Here is a 9,017-nt window from a genome sequence, read left to right as displayed (position 1 = left end):
CCCTTAGTGGAATTTGGGTCGTGACAGTTTCATTTGTATCGAAAATAGTTGTATTTTCTTCAGACACCTTACTTGTAGCTAAATCTTAGTAGTTCATGGATTGTGACACCAGATTTTGGGTAGCTGTGTATAAGTATTAAAGTTGTTATGGATTTCCGTGCTTTTCTTTTTACCTTGTTATGGCTTATTTGATGTGTATCACCGAAAAACTTAAGATTTGGATTAATGATAACGTTGGCTTGTCTAGCAAGTGAAATATTAGGCGCCATCACGGTCCCGACGATGGTAATTCCGGGTCATGACAAGTTGGTATTAGTGCACTAGGTTGCCTAGGTCTCACAATTCACGAGCAAGCTTAGTAGAGTTTGGGGGATCGGTACAGAGACTTCTGTACTTATCTCTTAGAGGCTACAGAGTTTAGGAACAATTCACTTCTATTCTTCTCTGTCGTGCGATTTTGTTCCCTCAATGCTAATAGAACTCTTCTACTCTTGTTCTTTCGCAGATGGCAAGAACACGTAGCACATCTTCAGCTGAGCAGCATCCAAAGCCCCCAGTGGCAGCTCCTACGAGGGGTAGAGGCCGAGGCAGGGGCAGGTCTTAGCCTAGAGCTCGAGCAGCAGCACCAGCGGCAAAGCCTCAGGTATAGTTTGATGAGGAGGCTCCAGCCCAGACCGTTCCAGCAGGACCAGCTTAGGTCCTAGAGGAGTTCATCGCCACCCCGGTACTTTAGGATGCTTTGGTCCGTCTAGTGAGCCTTATGGAGAGTGTTGCACAGACCGGCACATTCCCTGTAGCACCAGTCGCTCTCAGGATGGGGGAGGAGCACAGACTCCCGCTACCCCCACTTCGTAGCAGATGACTCCTCAGTTTCAGACTCCAGCAGCTCAGCCCGTTATGTTAGTTCAGCCGAGTGTTGCGGCACAGACCGGTGATAGACCGGTTATGTTTTCTGAGGCTTTGTGGAGATTCGATAGGTTTAACAAGCTTTTTTCAATTCATTTCAGCGGTGCATCTTCAGAGGATCCCCAGGACTATCTGGACAGTTGTCATGAGGTGTTACGAAACATAGGCATAGTGGAGACCCATGGGGTGGATTTTGCTGCATTTCAGTTGTTGTGTTCCGCTAAGAGATGGTGGAGGGATTATATGCTGACCAGGCCAGCTGGGTCGCCGGCTCTTACTTGGGACCAGTTCTCTCAGCTATTTCTTGAGAAGTTCCTTCCTATCACTCAGAGAGAGGACTATCGGAGGCAGTTCGAGCGTCTTCAGCAGGGCTCTATGCTTGTCACTCAGTACGAGACTCGATTTGTGGACCTGGCCCGTCATACTATTCTTCTGCTTCCTACTGAGAGAGAGAGGGTGAGGAGGTTTATTGAGGGACTTGCTCAAGCTATCAAGTTACAGATGGCTAAGGAGATCGGGAGTGAGATTTCTTTTCAGATGTCTGCCAATGTTGCCAGGCAAGTCGAGATAGTACTGGCTCAGGGGAATGGTCAGGGATCTGACAGGAGACCTCGTCATTCTGGTGGATTCAGTGGTGCCTCGTCTGGAGGCAGGGGTACTTTTGGTAAAGGCCATACTCCCAGGCCGTTTCATTCAACACTCTAGGCTTCTCACGGTGCTTCAGGTGGTCGTGACCCTCATATGCATTATTCCGATCAGCTAGCCTACAGTGCACCACCAGCTCCTATCAGTGCACCTCCGTTCCAGAGTTTTTAGGGTGGTTCTCAGACCGGCAGGGTCCGTTTCAGGGTCAGCAGTCACAGCAGTCGAGGTCTTGTTATACATGTGGTGATCCGAGGCATATTGCTAAGTTTTTCCCTCGAGCATTGAGCAGTTCTCAGCATCAGGGTCCTTGTGCCATGGTTCCGACACCAGGTGCTTCATCGCCCGCTCAGCCAGCTAGAGGTAGAGGTCAGACAGCCAGAGGTGGAGGTCGGAGCATTAGAGGTGAAGGTTAGGCCAGTAGAGGTGGAGGCCAGCCAGCCAGGTCCCGTCCTCGAGATATAGTTGAGAGTGGTGGGACCCAGCCTCGATGCTATGCTTTTCTAGCCAGGCCGGAGGCTGAGTCATCTAACGCAATTATCACAAGTACGGTTTCAGTTTGCAGTAGAGATTCCTTAGTTCTATTTGATTTGGGTTCTACTTATTCGTATGTGTCATCCTATTTTTCTTCATATTTGGTTGTGCCTCGTGATTCCTTGAGTGTTCCTGTGTATGTGTCTGCACCTGTGGGAGATGCTATTGTTGTAGATCGTGTTTATCAATCGTGTGTGGTTACCATTGGGAGTCTTGAGACTCGTGTAGATCTCCTACTTCTCGATATGGTCGATTTAGATGTCATTCTAGGGATGGATTGGCTGTCACCTTATCATGCTATATTGGACTGTCACGCCATGACAACGACCTTAGCCTTGCCGGGGTTGCCTAGATTAGAGTGGAGAGGGACTCCTGGTCATTCTACCAGTAGGTTTATCTCGTATATGAAGGCTCGGCGTATGGTTGAGAAGGTGTGTCTAGCTTATTTGGCTTATGTTCGCGATTCTAGTGCGGAGGTTCCTTCCATGGATTCAATATCGGTCGTTTGTGAGTTTCCAGAGGTGTTTCTTGCAGATCTGTCGGGGATGTCACCCGACAGGGATATTGACTTCTGTATTGACTTGGTTCCGGGCAGTCAGCCCTTTTTTATTCCGCCATACCATATGGCCTCGCCAAAGTTGAAAGAATTGAAAGAACAATTGCAAGACTTGCTTGATAAGGGCTTCATTAGACCTAGTGTCTCGCCCTGGGGTGCGCCTGTGTTGTTTGTAAAGAAGAAGGATGGATCAATGAAGATGTGCATAGATTATCGGCAGTTGAACAAAGTCACCATCAAGAACAAGTATCCATTGCCAAGGATTGACGACTTATTTAATCAGCTTCGGGGTGCCAAAGTGTTTTCAAATATCGATTTGAGGTCTGGCTACCATCAGTTGAGGATTAGGGCATCCGATGTCCCTAAGATAGCTTTTCGGACTCGGTATGGGCATTATGAGTTCCTAGTGATGTCTTTTGGGCTGACAAATGCCCCAACAACATTTATGGATTTGATGAATCGGGTGTTCAAGCCCTACCTGGATTCCTTTGTGATTGTGTTTATTGATGATATCTTGATCTACTCCCGCAGTTGAGAGGAGCATGAGCATCATCTTCGTATCATTCTTCAGACTCTGAGAGACAGCCAGTTATATGCTAAGTTTTCAAAATGTGAGTTTTGGTTGAGTTCAGTTGCTTTCTTGGGTCATGTTGTATCGGCAGAGGGTATTCAGGTGGATCCTAAGAAGATCGAGGCAGTTCAGAACTGGCCTAGACCCACATCAGCTATAGAGATTTGGAGTTTCTTGGGATTGACGGGTTATTACCGTCGGTTTGTGGAGGCGTTTTCATCTATAGCAGCCCCGTTGACCAGGTTGACCCAGAATGGTGCCCCGTTCAGATGGTCAGACGAGTGTGAGGCGAGCTTTCAGAAGCTCAAGACATATTTAACTACGGCGCCAGTGTTGGTGTTGCCCACAGGTTCAGGACCTTATAAAGTATATTGTGATACATCTCGAATTGGACTTGGTGCGGTATTGATGCAGGATGGTAGGGTGATTGCATATGCGTCGTGGCAGCTGAAGGTTCACGAGAAGAATTATCCTGTTCATGACTTAGAGCTGGTAACCATTGTTCACGCACTGAAGATTTGGAGGCACTATCTTTATGGTGTGTCGTGTGAGGTGTTCACGGATCATCGGAGTTTGCAGTATTTGTTCAAGCAAAAGGAGCTCAATTTAAGGCAGAGAAGGTGGTTGGAACTATTGAAAGACTATGATATCACCATCTTGTATCATCCCAGGAAGGCCAATATGGTGGCTGACGCTTTGAGTAGGAAGTCGGTGAGTATGGGCAGCCTTGCGTACATTCCAATCGGTGAGAGACTGCTCGCATTAGATGTTCAGGCCTTGGCCAATCAACTCGTGAGGTTGGATGTTTCTGAGCCCCGTCGTATTTTAGCTTGTACGGTCACTCGGTCTTTATTGTTTGAGCGCATCAGCGAGCGACAGTATGATGACCCTCATTTGCTTGTCCTTAGGGATACAGTGCGGCACGGTGATGCCCAGCAGGTTACGGTTGGACATGATGGGGTTTTAAGGATGCAGGGTCGTGTTTGTGTGCCTAATATGGATGGACTTCATGAGCTGATTCTAGAGGAGGCACACAGTTCCCGGCATTCTATTCACCCCGGTGCCAATAAGATGTATCAGGACTTGCAGAAACATTATTGGTGGAGAAGGATAAAGAAGGATATAGTTGCATATGTGGCTCGGTGTCTAAATTGTCAGCAAGTAAAGAACGAGCGTCAGAAACCCGGTGGTTTGCTACAGAAGAAAGAGATTCCCGAGTGGAAGTGGGAGCGTATCACCATCGATTTCGTTGTTGGACTCCCATGGACTCAGAGGAAGTTCGATGCAGTTTGGGTTATTATGGATAGACTGACCAAGTCAGCGCAATTCATTCTTGTGGCAGTTACCTATTCTTTAGAGCGGTTGGTAGAGATTTATATCCGCGAGATCGTTCGTCTTCACGGTGTGCCCTTATCTATCATTTCTGATCGAGGTACGCAATTTACCTCGCATTTCTGGAGGGCAGTGTAGCGTGAGTTAGGCACGCGGGTTGAGTTGAGCACAATATTTCATACTCAGACAGACGGGCAGTCTGAGCGCACTATTCAGATATTGGAAGATATGCTCCGCACTTGTGTTATTGACTTTGGAGGCTCATGGGATCAGTTCTTGCCACTTGCGGAGTTCGCCTACAATAACAGCTATCAGTCAAGCATCTAGATGTCTCCCTATGAGGCATTTTATGGTAGACGGCGTCAATCACCGGTCGGATGGTTTGAGCCAGGGGAGGCTCGATTGTTGGGTACAGATTTAGTACATGATGCCTTGGATAAGGTCAGGATGATTCAGGATAGACTTCGCACAGCTCAGTCCAGGCAGAAGAGTCATGCCGATCGTAAGGTCCGTGATGTTGCATTCATGGTCGAAGAGAGAGTGTTGCTCCGTGTGTCACCCATGAAAGGTGTAATGAGGTTTTGGAAATAAGGGCAAGTTGAGCCCTAGATACATCGGGCCTTTTAAGATTCTTGAGCGAGTGGGAGAGGTGGCGTACAAATTTGCATTGCCACCTGGTTTATCAGCGGTCCATCTAGTGTTTCATGTGTCCATGCTTCGGAAGTATCACAACGATCCATCCCACGTGTTAGACTTCAGTAGTGTCCACCTGGACAAGGATTTGACCTACGAGGAGCCGACAACTATTCTAGACCGGCAGGTTCGCCAGTTGAGATCGAAGAATTATCCTTCAGTTCGAGCGCAGTGGAGAGGTTAGCCTGTTGAGGTAGCTACCTGGGAGTCCGAGTCCGATATGCGGAGTAGATATCCCCACCTTTTCCCCAACTCAGGTACTTTTCAATGTCCGTTCGAGGATGAACGGTTGTTTTAGAGGTGGAGAATGTGATGACCCGAAAGGTCATCTTATGTTTTAGAACTCAATTCTGCGCTTTTAAGCCTTAGAAATCTCATTTTTACCCTCCTCGATTTTGCGTGCACAGTCAGGCCATATTTCCGAAAAGCTTTTATGTTGAAAGTTGATAAAAATAAGGAATTTTGCTTAAAAACTTCATTTGAGTTGATTTCGGTCAACATTTTTGGTAAATGGACCCGGACTCGTATTTTGACAGTCCTGGTGGGTCCGCATCGGAATATGTGACCTGGGCGTATGCCCGGAATCGGATTCGGAGGTCCCTAGCCCGAGTTATGAATTTTTGTTGAAAATTAGAAGTCTGCAAATTTATTTGTTTTTAAGAAATTATTGATGTTTGATCTAGTTGGTATCGGGTCCGTATTTTGGTTTCGAAGCTCGGTACAGGTCCAAAACAATATTTATAACTTGTCTGTGAAATTTGGTGAGAAACAGAATTGGTTTGATGTGATTCGGACGTCCGATTGAGAAAATAGATATTTCAAAGCTTTCTTGAAAAGTTTATTTGATTTGGTGTTCAATTCGTAGTTCTAGGTGTTATTGATCGCGCGAGCAAGTTCGTGTTATGTTTTTAGATTGGTGTGCACTTTTGGTTTGGAGTCCCGAGGGGCTTGGGTGTATTTTTGGATCTTTGGTTGAGAGACTAGTAAAGTTAAGAAATTTGGGAGTTTGACCATGGTCAATATCGGGTTAAGACGACCACTTTTCAGTGTTTTGAGTGCTCGAGCAGGTCCGTAGCGTGTTTTATGATTGAAATTCGTATATGGTTTGTGTCCGGGAGGTTCCGGATGAGTTTCGGGGTGGTTTCGGATCATTTCGGAGAAGTTTGGATTTTGCTGGTTTCTGGTGCGACACTGTTCATTCGCAATTGCGAACCTTTTATGGCAATTGCGAAAACACTGTTCATTCGCAATTGCGAACCATTTATGGCAATTGCGGAAACACTGTTCATTCCCAAATGCGAAGTTTTGTTCGCAAATGCGATACCTGCAGCTGAACAAAAGATGACTTAGACGGGATTTTTGATTCATTTCCCAAATTTTCAGAACCTAAACCACAAGAGGCGATTTTCCAAAGAACTTTTCTTCCCCAAATCATTGGTAAGTGATCTTAAACTAATTTCTTTCAATCCTTTGTCACACCTCCGTTTTTTTACCCATTAGGGGGATAGGCGAGTTTTTCCAATTAAAGTGACATAACCGAAATGGGATTAATTTATCAATCATAGTCGCCATTTGGGATAATTATATGGTGTCGCAAGTCACCGGTTTATTTTAAATCCCAAATCGAGGAAAATTTGACTCTATTTTACAGTCCGCGAAACACAGAAATTCGGGTAAGGAATTCAGTTAACCTGGGAGAAGGTGTTAGGCATTCCCGGATTCCGTGGTTTTAGCAAGGTCGCTCTACAATCATATACATGGCTTAATTAATGCTTAATTACGTATTTTAAACCTACGTGCATTTTACCTTTTATCGCTTTTAAATTACTTGATTACGGAATTATCTTGAAACGAGTCACGCGTACGTGTACTCATTTCGTTTGGCGTGTCAAGAATCATGTCACACGTACGTGTCCACAATTAGTTATTGTAATGTCACAAGATTTGCACGTGACTAGTTAGTTTGTTAGTTGAGTTGTTAAGTTGATTAGTTAAATAGCTAATGGTAGTTATAGATGTTAATGTAAGTGAAAGGGTAGATTAGTTTTTTTACACTTGACCAGTTTCTCTTTTAGCTTCTTCTGTATATAACGACATAGTGTTCAATAGAACAGTGGCTTGAACATTTCACTCAAGCACCGACTTTCTTCTTCACATTTCTTCTAGATTCTTCCACCATTGGAGTTCCTTGTAGAGCTCTGTATTTGAGCATGGTATCAGAGCAGTGGATCTAGATCAAGTCACGCTAGATCTCTAAAGTCATTTTTCTATTCCGTCATTGTTTAACCAAAATTTGTTGAAGCTTGTTGTTTTTCAGTCATGCCGGAATCAAATTCGTCCGTGCCTGCGTCTGGTTCATCTGTGCCGGAAATTGTAACAATTGACCACAATCATCCACTATCAATGGGACCTTCCGATAATCCTAGCTCACTCACAATACCGGTGAAGCTCACAGGCTCGGAGAACTATGGGCTTTGGAGTAGATCTATGAGAATAGCACTCTTAGGGAAGAAGAAATTAGGCTTCATTAATGGTAGATGCAGCAGAAATGCGTATGAAGAAGAGCTGCTTGAACAGTGGGAGACATGCAACGCCATTGTTCTCTCATAGATCATGAATAATGTGGCACCGGAGCTTCTAGGTGGAGTTGTATATGCGTCTGATGCATATCAGGTATGGGAAGATCTGAGAGAGAGATTTAATAAGGTGAATCGTGTTAGGATTTTTCAGTTGCACCGTGAAATTGCTACATTATCTCAAGGAACAAATTTTGTTTCAGTGTATTTTTCAAAATTGAAGGAATTATGGCATGAGTATGATGTTTTGGTTCCATTTCCTAATTGCTGTGAAAAATCGAAAGAACATGCAGAAAATTTACATCAACAAAGAGTTATGCAATTTCTATCTGGTTTGAATGAGTCATATGACCAAGCTAGGAGACAAATTCTAATGAAAACAAATGCACCTAGTCTAAATCAAGCCTATGCTATGATTATTCAAGATGAGAGTCAACAGAAAATAGGTGTGAATGCTGTAACTTCTGATAAGATAGAGCCCTTAGCTATGCAAGCAGGACGAGGAAGAGGTAGGCGACAATACCTACAATGTGATTTCTGTCATCTCAAGGGGCATACTAAAGAAAATTGTTATAAGATTGTTGGTTACCCTGCTGATTATGCTCCTAGAAGGAGATATGGTGAAGGAACAAGGGCTCAAGGTGAATGGCAACAGAACTCAGGCAATAGTATATCTGGATGGACAAATTCTAATGTTGGTAGGCAAGGCGGAAATGATGGTAATGCTGGTAAACTAGGTGGCTGGAGAAGAGAACCTATGGCTATGATTAACAATGCAGATGTGAGTTCATTTTGTATGCAGGATATGAGTGATGGCCCTTCTGGAGTTGCTGAGCACAAGGGATATCACTACTTTACAAATGACCTGTACAATCAGATTTTAAATATGTTAAACAAGGAGTTACATCCTGAGTCAAGCATAGCAAACATGGCAGGTCCAGGAACAAGTGCAGAAGCAGGTGATGTTAAATTCATGATGAGCAATTTAGCACAAAAATCAAGGAGAAGGAATGGGTTGTAGACTAATGTGCTACTCATCACATCACCTCTGATTTAGAGCTATTATCAGATGTTAAATGCACAAAGAAAACTGATAAAGATAGAGTATATCTTCCAACTGGAGAGCAAGCTGATATTACTCTATATTGGTAGTGCAATTCTATTAGACAGAGAGAGATCAAAGATGTGCTTATGTCCTAATTTCAAG

The sequence above is a fragment of the Nicotiana attenuata genome, unplaced genomic scaffold (assembly GCF_001879085.1).
Source record: "Nicotiana attenuata strain UT unplaced genomic scaffold, NIATTr2, whole genome shotgun sequence".
Lineage (NCBI taxonomy): Eukaryota > Viridiplantae > Streptophyta > Magnoliopsida > Solanales > Solanaceae > Nicotiana > Nicotiana attenuata.
Note: the sequence above shows the minus strand (reverse complement) of the source record.